Below are 11,655 nucleotides of genomic sequence, written 5' to 3' on the forward strand. Positions count from 1 at the left end.
GGCAGAGGCCATGACAGGACGAGACTCTGGAAGAGTAGGTACAGCGTGGCCCTCGTGTTATAGCCCCCCCCAAAAAAAACACTTGGGGAGAGTGACAGGATTCGGAACCGGCTCAGGGACAGACACCGGCTCAGGGACAGACACCGGCTCAGGGACAGACACCGGCTCAGGGACAGACACCGGCTCCAGTGTGTGCGTAGCCCACACACACCACATGGCTGTGGCCATAATGGCCAGTGTCGCGGTCACTGAGGGCTCAGGCGGCGCATACCTGGCGTGAACAGTCTCTGTGCTGGACGGGACAAGCGGTGCAGGAAGCTCTGGGCTGGACGGGACCAGCGGCGAAGGAAGCTCTGGGCTGGACGGGACCAGCGGCGAAGGAAGCTCTGGCACAGGATCAGCGGGCTCTGGCGCAGGATCAGCGGGCTCTGGCGCAGGATCAGCGGGCTCTGGCGCAGGATCAGCAGGCTCTGGCGCAGGATCAGCGGGCTCTGTAGGACTGACAAGATGCATTGGCTCGGCAGAGGCCATGACAGGACGAGACTCTGGAAGAGTAGGTACAGCGTGGCCCTCGTGTTCTTCTTCCACAGTAAAAGCAGAGCCACTCAGTTGCAATGCAAGTTCGATGTACGGTCTTCTAACGATTCATAAAAATGACTCGGAGTCGACTCTTACTTTTGAAAGACAATAACTTTATATACGGTGCACTTTCATATTTCAAACTTTGCAGGATGTTTTTGTTCACTTAGATCTATGTTACACACTACATGAAAGGTAAATTTCAAAATTCCATAATAGGTGCCCTTTAAGGTTAAAAACTTCAGTCCCCACTCATTGTAACTATATTGAAAATAGAGACCACCACAGTACCTTTCGTGTTCCACAAGATTTTACATTTATGAGTGAACAAATGAGTGAATTCAAAATTCAGCAATTAGAAAAAAATGAAAAGTAGAGATAATACTGTATGATACATGTGGGAAAAGTTTCAAAGGAGCTCTGATTTAATGACAGAACAGACAAAGAATCCAAATGTCTGAATTCAGTGCACAGAATGATGAGAAAAAAAAAATCTTTGAGTGATTGAGGAAGGTTTAAGGCAAATTTCTGAGAGACTGATTGATGACAGATTTTGGTTCATTTGTTTTATTCTACATTAAAGAGCAGAGAAAAGCCTGATGCTATAAAGCTCTCATCATCTGTAAACTCAACTAGTGACTTCCTTTCTCTGCACGTGGCAATTGGGCTTACTGAAATGGCAGCGGTAAACCAAGCTTGTATAAAACAGTACATTTTACTGTTCTCATTGCCAGTTCACCCCAGCAGAGAGAGAGAGAGAGAGAGAGAGAGAGAGAGAGAGAGAGAGAGAGAGAGAGAGAGAGAGAGAGAGAGAGAGAGAGAGAGAGAGAGAGAGAGAGTGTGTGTGTGTGTGTGTAAAATTAAATTAATTTAGAATGAAGCTCAGAGTTAACGGTGACAACAAAAATACATAGGAGGAGGAAGAGACAGAGGAGGAGGAAGAGACAGAGGAGGAGGGGAAAGAGACAGAGGAGGAGGAGGAAGAGACAGAAGAGACAGAGGAGGAGGAGGAGGAAGGAGGGAGGAGACAGAGGAGGAAGAGACAGAGGAGGAGGGACGAGACAGAGGAGAAGGAGGAGGAAGAGACAGAGGAGGAGGAAGAGACAGAGGAGGAGGAAAAGGGAGGAGGAGGAAGAGACAGAGGAGGAGGAGAAGGAGGAGACAGAGGATGAGAAAGAGACAGAGGAGGAGGAGGAAGATACAGAGGAGGAGGAGGAGACAGAGGAGGAGGAGGAAGAGACAGAGGATGAGAAAGAGACAGAGGAGGAGGAGGAAGATACAGAGGATGAGAAAGAGACAGAGGAGGAGGAGGAAGATACAGAGGAGGAGGAGGAGACAGAGGAGGAGGAGGAAGAGACAGAGGAGGAGGAGGAGGAGGAATAGACAGAAGAGACAGAGGATGAGACAGAGGAGGAGGAGGAGGGAGGAGACAGAGGAGTGAGAGAACAGGTAAGTGTACTATCAATTGTAGTCCCTCAAACTTACAGTACAGTATGTACAGTTGTGGAACGTCTCAGTAAATTACTGTAACATATCTCTAAAAAGTGGCCCTTTGCTTGCAGTATTAAAACTAATAGTAGTATTAAAAATAATGGTATTTTATGTATTGTACATATTTGGTGACATTTCAATGCATTAGGCCTGTTTGTACAATTCTAACAAGAGGTTTTATTTGCTAGAATTGAAAGACTGCCACATGCCGGTGGAATGAGAGATATGTTCTCACAACAGCAGGAGAACATCATTGTCAATATGGTCCTTCAAAATAATCTCATTCGTCTGCGTGAAATACAACAGCGAGCTGAGGAAGACAATGTGAACTTTGAAGGACTCAACAGTTTGAGTCTCTCCACAATTGTCCTGAAACGCAACCTGATAAGTCTCAAACAAGCCTACAGAGAACCATTTGAGAAAAAATCTGAAAAGGTAAAATAGTTACGATATCAATATGTACATCTTTACTGTGTTGAATGTAATGCAACACATGTATACAGAGGCATGCAGCCTGGAATGCTGTCATTTACGTTACTTCAAAATATATATATTTTTAATTTCTATAGAGAATGTTTCAACTGGATTCCATGGAGAGGCCTCATGAGTGCATCTTCTTGGATGAAGCTGGATTCAATCTCACCAAGAGGAGAAGGAGAGGCCGCAACGTTATTGGTCAACGTGCCATTGTAGAGTTGCCAGAGCAGCGTGGTGGCAACGTGACCATATGTGCTGCCATCAGCAGCTACGGGGTTATTCACCGCCATTTGACTTTAGGGCCTTACAACACTGCCCATCTTATAACCTTTCTGTATGCTCACTACAGGAAGCACTACTGAGACGTGAACAGAGAGGCGATTAGCAGGCAGAGCATCCCATGTATGTGGTAATCTGGGACAATATGCACTTTCACCGTGGTCCTAGAATTCGTGAGTGGTTTGAAAATAACCCACATTTTATAAATGTGTGCCTCCCACCATACTCGCCCTTCCTTAATCCCATTGAATATTTTTTTTTCTGCATGGAGGTGTAAGGTCTATGACAGAAATCCATATGCACAGGAAAATCTCATTCAGTCAATGGATGCAGCATATGACAACATTGGAATGGCAGCGATTCAAGGTTGGATTCGGCATGCTAAAGGATTCTTTCCCCATTGTTTAGCAAGGGACAGGATTACCTGTGACGTTAATGAGGTCCTGTGGCCTGACCATGCCCAGAGGCATGATGCTGAGGCAGAATTTATTTATTTATTAATCCTTTATTTATCCAGGTAAACTGTTTGAGAACCTCGTCTCATTTACAAACATGACCTGGCCAAGAGGCTACAGGAAAAATTATTCCAAGACATTGCTTGCTATCGATCTGCTGCATATTTTGTTTGTGACTACATTTATATGTGTGCAGGATTGTGCAAGTACCTCATAATAAATATATATTTCCCCCTGCTCTGCCCTGAGTAAAGTGATTTGCATTTATAACAATAACATGCTTACTTTTATGAGAGGAAATGTCTTACCTTAAAAATCTTCTCATCTTCAAATCGCATTCTTCTAATTCTTCTGAGGTAAATCCAAGGTAAACATCATAGCACATCACAAACACAGTCTTCCAAACTCGAAGAAAAGCAGAGGAGTATATTACTGGAGTCTCTGATTCTTTGTTTTTGAGGTGATGGGCGTTTACAGTTCTGTGTTCCTTCACGTGGACTATTAGCTTGTCAATCGCTTGTGCGTGCGTGGGTGTGGTCACATTAGAGTTAATGAGGACGCTGTATAGGTCATTACTTTCATACAGATTACCTAAAGGGATACTTCACCTCTGGAAAGATGAATGTGTATTTAAAATGGGTAATTTATGTGGAAGAAATGTGAAATTATTTTTGAATTTGGAGCCTTCTAGACTGAGAAAAGCCAGAAAATGTATTTTTGGCTTATGGGGATGAAAGACAACAACTCCCAGAATGCACTTGCTTCGCTGCCCTACGAGGCCACTCCCAAGCCATGCCTACCGGTAAGAGATCGCAGTAAACAACAAGGCTATGCTACTAGTGAGTCTCCGTGAGTCTGCCCGGTATTTTGATGTCGCTCAAAATGTCCAGGATTCGGCTTTTGCGTTCTACAGTCGCCATTCATTATGTTTACTGTGGCGAGCAGGACATTATTCTGTCACTTACCATTTTACCAATGTATGTGGGATCGTATGTAAGTTGTGTGTTTAGATTAGTTTTGTTTGTTATTTATTTAATAAAACTTGTGCACAATACGTATTTGGTTCTGATTCTCTGCTTGCAACAAAGTTTATTTTACAATTTAGATTTTGACTACAGGTTCTTAGTAGTACTGTACAGTAAGAAAGATATCCCTTTCCTCCCTATCCATGTCACCTGTATTTATATACAGATTGTTTCAAAGCAGCTTTACAGTGATAAATGAATTAATTAATTAAATAATTTCACGCGACTTTAAGTGGCAAATAACAGTACAAGTGTTTTAAAAAATACTTTTTTTTCCCTTTTCCTTTTTAAGAAAATGTACTTTGAAATGCACTACAACATTTAAATATGATTAAGCACACTCCTTTTTCCACAAGGGGAAATCACATAAATATTTCTAATAATTGTTGTGAAATTAAATGGAAGCCTCAAACGTATGTACAGTTTATATACAAAAACACAGACACAAATTGTGTAGAGGTTGCTATAACAAACATAAGCATTCTGTTCTGGCATTGTATTGTGAAACAAAAAGTTGATATATGTTTGTTGATAAAAACGCACAGTACAATATTTGGTATGTCTCTCTATATCATGTTTGCATATGATCAAATATTTGCCTGGCTATAAGGGCTCATTAGCCAACAACAAAGTAACAATTTGTTGAATTTGGCAACTCGCTCCAGGATGCTTTGCCTTCTCATGCCCCATGGTGTTAAGAAAAAGGTGAACAATAAAGTGCAGTGTTATAAACCATGAATCTGGTGATTCTGTCTTAATTATTCTCTATAAAATAATGATTTGATACTTTCATTCAAGGATTGGCATAATCTTTCAGTCTAAAAATAAATGTCATGGGTTAATATTCAAATTGTAAGTGTATAAATTAGTTTATAGTGTATTAATTAGTAGTAAAAAAAGTTTATACCTGCTTGATGTGACTTTGATTTAATATATTTATTAATATAAACATTCTTTATATACAATAAAATAATATATTATTGACCACTTGTCTGTACTGTGCGGTAAGTCTTGTTTCATGTCTTTAATCTAAATGTAATGGAACACAAATTTGGACTAAAAATCTTTCTCATTGCAGAGAAAGGCAGATAAAGTTATATTTGAGCACACTTATAGAGAGTAGTTTTGTAAATAATGTTAATCTTGGGCATTCAGGAATCTTCTTTGTCTGTCTGTATTCATGTATTTGTGTTTGGGTTTCCAAGAGACTTTAATACAGTACCTGCCAGTGTAACATGGTGTTTGTCCGTCTGGTCACCACCTCCTCCTTGTCTGGATCTTTGTTTCATTTAAGTCCTTTACCCAAATGCAGAACGTAAGTTATTTGTTGCTGTTTTTTTCCTTGTCTCATTTTCTAATTTTCCTCCCACACAGTTAACCAGAGCTCACAGTGAGGGTGGAACCTGCAAATTACCCAAGTGCAGTGGAGAGGTTTAATGAGAAAAACAGGTGGGAGCTTTGAAAAAAATCACAGTGGCCTTGCATTAAATATGACTATGGAGGCCAAACAATAGTGGCTTTGTGAGTCTGTCTCTGATTCCTCCTCCTCTCCTTTTCTCCTCAAGGTTTCTAATCCTAAATCTCCCCACAACTGCATCATGGGACTTCAGGACGAGTCAAATCAAAGGAGTGCTGACCCATGCACTGATTACACTCACAGAAAGTTCACCCAAAAGTGATATGCTGAAAAGCTGAAAAATAATCATTGTCATGTCATCATTTACTCACCCTCGTGTTTCCAAAACTTCCCCCCCCCCATATAGAGCACATTTTGGAAAATACGCTGACCACGTTCTGTTCCATGTAAAGAAGGTAGATGTTCTCAAAAATTACAAAATAATGCACCGTAAAAGTATTGTGAAAGTAGCTGGCTCGTGCACTAAATTCTAACTTGTCTAAAGCCTTATAATAGCTTTGTATAGGAAAAATACACTATCAATTTAGTCACTATTCACTGAAAATCTTATCAATTAAATGATTTGCAGCAGCCGTCAATGTGACCAAATGCCATTAACAAATTTTATTCAGAGGTTTGGTGAGGGGACTCATATGAGTTTGGAATGACATGTGAGAAATTAGGTTAGAAATTTTATTTTGGGGGACTTATTTCTCTTTTTGAGGACACTGAAAGCATGTTTAAGCTGCTGAATGTCAAAATATATTGATATATGGTCTCTCTATCAGGAGAATCAATAGTATAATCTATGTTCTAATCTATAATGTGGTAGCATCTGGGTTCGAATTACGTTGGAGCCAGTGGGAGCTGAGTTCCCATAGAGAGAGAATGAGCTCCCATGAAAGCAGTAAAATCATACACCTGTGGGGGTCTCTAAAAATCATCAGCACACACATCCCCTGGTTTTTCATTAAAACTAAAATAATAGAAACATAATTTATTAGGTAATATATATATATATATATTTTTTATTATCAAAGTATTGCGCTGCCACTCCCATTAGAAAGTACTAATAGTACTAATAATTAAGTACTATTAATTAGATTTGCGTCTGAAAAGAGTGTGCCACTCGCTGTGGGGTGTGGAGCACAGTGTGTATCATATGCACGCCCAAAAACTTTTTTTGGCGAATAAATGGTACGAGAAATAATTTTGTGCTATAGATAAGCACTTTCACGAGAGTCTGGCAGAGTGAATCCTCATTTTCACCTCACGATGACGGTAAGATAATATTTCTTTCTTTTATGATTGTTTGGTAATTTACTGATCTGAATAGAATTTCGACATTACGCTTGTCCGGGACACGTGCGTGTGTTTTTTAAGGGACAAGTGAAAGAGAATTGTACTTGCCCAACTGGACAAAAATGTATCATATTATCATGCTTAACACTGAGAACTTGAATAATTGTAATGTGATGATGCAGATATCTAAATCAGAGAATATCATATAGGTTTGGGAGGTTGGCGGGTCGATTATTTATTTTTAACAGCAGATTCGGGGGACTCAAAGTGCACCAGATTAATGAATTTATCTTGAAAATTTACAAAAAATGTTGTGCCCTCCCATGGATTTCATATGCCCCCCTTCTGGCGACGCCACTGCACACACCGCCTGCTCATAGGCTACTTGAGCTACCCTGGGTAGCATGCATGTTCATCACATATATTCAAATGAAAGATGGATTGTAGTCCTGCTGTATACATTTAAAGCAGTGCATGGAATGGCTACTGCTTGTGTGTCTGAACTTATCACTTTTTGCCAAACATCTAGGTCTTTAAGATCAACTACCAAGTTGCTTCTTAGTATCCCAAAAACTCATCTAAAGCTCATCTAACGGTCCAAAGCTGTGGATAGTCTTTTGAAATTTTAGTGGTCACATCTGTAAACACATTTAAAGCTGTTGTGAAAAACTAATTTTGAAACTACTTCTTGTCATTAGCCTTCAAGGAGTTGGGCTAGTAGGTGTGTGTTGTAATTGACCCCTTTTTTTGGTTATCTTGTTTTATGTTCTATGGTATTGTATGTTGTTGAATGTTGATTGTACAGCACTATGGTCTGCATGTGCAGTTAAAATGAATGACTGAAGTAAAGCAAGCTTGAAGAATCATCAAAAGCTGGAAAAGCTACGCAAATGTACACCAATAGCATATGGCTTTCATCTCCACAAGCATCAAATGCACAAAGGTTTACAGGCACAGGGTCAGATATTCTCAGAGTTTTTTGGTTGAAGCAACAGCAAGGGAAAACACCTTTTTGCCTGTGGTGACAAATGCAACAAGGTGACGTCAGAAATGTTTTAAAAAGAATAAAAAATTTGTATTAATCTCTACTTGTGGGATTTTGTGGGCGGGAGAAGGACAAAACGTAAAAGTTACAGCCAGGAACGGAAAGATGAATAACTTATTTTTAGCAGTGGGACAGAATATCGAAGAAGTGGGACTAACAAAATCAATTTCACACAGACCTTTACTACCTTGCTTACCCTTAAACCAAGGTATAAAACCTCAGGATAATATTTAAATTGAGATCAGTCAACGTGTACATTCTCCTCTTATGGTCCCCTTAAGCTTTAGGTTCTCCCCAGGAGGCAGGAATTATGGGAGCCATGTGAGACCACTATATATGAAACACCTCTTTGCCTCCAAGTCCCCTGCTCATTAAAACAACTCAGCCCCCATTTCCTGCTGAGGTCAGGCTGCAGCTCTCTAAATCTTATAGGCCTTTTTTTCCTTTTTTTTATGGTGCTCATGGTTGGGGGCGGCTAGATGGAAAATTAGGGTAGCTGATATAGATCCTACCGTTTGTGCCCTCTTTGCACTCTTCAAAAAACCTGTGTTAGGAGAGGAAGGGGCCTCTAGGTTTGGGTGGATAAGGGTGAGCAGTTAGGGAGACCAGCGGAGCAGATGGGAGGAACATAGTTTGTCTGTGATGGCATTTATAGAGTTAATATGCATGTCACACAAGTTATAAGCAATATTTTATATTATTAAAAGCATTTATGGAACTATGATTAATAGCATAACTTTATTTCTGTTTACATTTAGTCTTTTCCCTTTTTTGACAAACAACAGCTAAATAACCCTTCTGTTTGGCCACTTTGACAAGTAATTAATCATTCTTTCAAACCATATAATTATATTACCTAAGAGGAAGCCTTCATAATGTTCATAATCCACTCAATTCAGCATTTCAAAAAATTCAATTTAGATAAGGGTTATGAAATGTTTGGTTTGGTCCTTCGATATGTGCCATGTACATCTTAGGTAGAGCACATTACAATAACCAGAACTTTACATTTTCTGAATCAAATATGAGTTGTGGTTGTCCATGTAAAACTCACAGAACGGTGGTGTTTAATCCTATGCCTCGAGATCTATACCTGCAGAGTTCAGGATGAAATTGCAGGGGGCCCTAATCGCCACCACCCTTCGTTCCTCTAGTGACTGCCCCGTCTGTATCCCTTGTATTTTATTAAACTTGCCATTTATTCACAGTCTAAAAGTTGTATTTTTTTGGGACATTTGATTTTGTTTAAAATGTACTGTTATTGTTCCAACGATTGACGTGTGTTTTTTTTAGTTACAGAGTGGCATCATTTTATTTTTGGGGACCAAGGAGATTAAAAGTCTGGAGAAAAACACATCCAAACATTAACGAGAACCGACCAAGACTGAGGGAGAAGGGAATATATACATTGGACAGACAAATGACCTTAACAAGATAATTGACTACAGTTGAACCAAATTAACTAATGATGATGGTGATGATGAAACAAGGAGTGTCGGGAAACTGAGCAGAATGAAGTCCAAAAACAAACTGACATGTAACAGTTTCTCAACTTATATGTCCAATCATTGATTATTGTGATGTTGATTATAAAACTGCATTAACCCTCTGGGGACCAAGGTGTTTTTGGGGTCCTTAAGATGTTCTGACATGCCCTAACATTTGTGTTTTTTTCAGTTGCTTATAAACATATGAATGGCAAAGGTGTAATTACACTCTATTTATCACAAACAGGGCTACCATAATATGTGAGCAACATGCATGTACCGTACATGTTTGTATTTTTGAGAGAATAATGTTTATGCATGGTTATTCAAAAAACAAAAAATTAAAGTGTCTGAAATAACGCCACAAAACACATAGTAAATATGTTCACATCTGAGAAGACAATGACCCGCTTAATGACCCTGCATAATGAGCTTGCATAATGAGCCTTTCATTCAAGTCTGTCACACAAGAAAGAATGTGAGGACAAAATAAATAAATATATATATAATCCAAATATAAATTAAAGTCAAAAGCACATTTTTAGTACATAGTCATACCTGGAAACCAATCCTGTTCAAATAGGCTATATGAACCATTCTACAGAATTGGTTCAAAGTTAGATTTGGAAACTTTTCTTTTTTTTCCACAATTTTTTGTATACATGCAAATTGTATAATATCCATGGTAAACATTTCTAGTAGTTGTGCAGTTAATTCTCATACTGTATTTTCAGAAAGTTTTAGAATACATCCTCTGCCCAAAATGTGTCACTAATAAAAAACAATAATAAATCATTTAATGAGAAGGCTTGCTCCACTTAATACAATATATAATAGACTTTGCAGATTTGTTTTGAATTGCCTTTTTTTTTACTCATCACTGTGCAATGTATGATGCACTTCAGTGTCAAGTCAAGTCAAGTCATCTTCATTTATATAGCGCTTTTAACAGATTGTTTTGGCTTTAAAAACCTGGTTTAATACTAACAAATTGTCTTTGAATTTGAAAAAGAAAAAAATTATGCTGTTTAGTAATCGTAAATGTAATATACCTGTTAAAATTGTTATTGATGACACACTAATAGAAAAGGTTTAACAAAATAAATGTTTGGGCTTTATAATAGATGAAAGGATCTCTTGGAAACCCCATGTAAGCTGAGGACAAACGTGTCTAAATGTGTTGGAATGATGAAAAGATCATGTAATTTAAGCTCGACTTCTACTGTATCATTCATTTATTATGCCATATTTATATTATTGTGTTGAAATTTGGGGAAACTGTTACAAAACTCACTTACAGCCCTTGATTACTCTGCAGAAAAAGGCCATTAGGATTGTCTCTGGTGTTCATTACAGACATCATTCCAAACCATTGTTTGTAGAGTTGGAAGAACTTAAATTGCAGTACGTGATCAATGTTAAAACTGTTCAAATTATGTTCAGGGCATCTCAAAACTCTTTGCCTCCTAATGTTCAAAATTTATTTCGTGATAGAAATGCTCACCATAGTTACACACTAATGGTGCGTTCACACCGCGACGCGAATAGCGCGTCAGGCGCAAGTGATTTCAATGTTAAGTCAATGCAAAGACGCATTAGACACGTAAAAAAATCCTGTGGCGCGAATGAGGAGTAGAGTGCGGCGTGGTAGACGCGAATACGCCTTATTCGCGCGTGAAGTTCGCGCGAATGGTGCAAATTTATGGAACGCCAAAAGGGTCAAATTGCGCCACTAACGAAACGCCTTTCATTCTCAAAACGCCGGGGTTTACGGCGTTTAAGACGAAAAGACGCCGCAAAGTACGCCGGTCTGTGGTACAAACGCCGCAAATTACGGCGTTTGCAAAGCAAAATCGCCGTCATTATCGGCGTTCTTTTGATCCAGCCAATGACGCCGTTTCTGACGCCGCAGGCCATCCATAGTGCGCCGTAATTTGCGGCGCTTCTGTCTGACAAAGACGGCGTATAAAGCGGCGTTTTGTAAAATATTATAATCAGCCCCTCCCTTTTCTTCAAAGTTCAGCCCATCTAATGAAGTAGATGGAAAGACTTATGTAGGAGATTGTCGATCTGAATGATCGGTTCTGTTTTTTCTAACGTTGTTAGGACTATAGTGTTT

General features: G+C 39.2%; 1 long non-coding RNA gene across 1 annotated transcript; it reads left to right on the forward strand.

Annotated features, from left to right (window-relative positions):
- The first annotated feature begins 4,103 nt into the window (after window positions 1-4,103).
- LOC306987244 lies at window positions 4,104-7,385 on the forward strand. The gene is made up of 3 exons (XR_013795121.1): window positions 4,104-4,274; window positions 5,681-5,755; window positions 5,872-7,385. It is a non-coding gene; the product is annotated as an uncharacterized lncRNA (long non-coding RNA).
- Window positions 7,386-11,655: the final 4,270 nt, after the last annotated feature.

This window comes from Phoxinus phoxinus (assembly GCF_949152265.1).
Source record: "Phoxinus phoxinus genome assembly, chromosome: 19".
In the NCBI taxonomy this organism is placed as follows: Eukaryota; Metazoa; Chordata; class Actinopteri; order Cypriniformes; family Leuciscidae; genus Phoxinus; species Phoxinus phoxinus.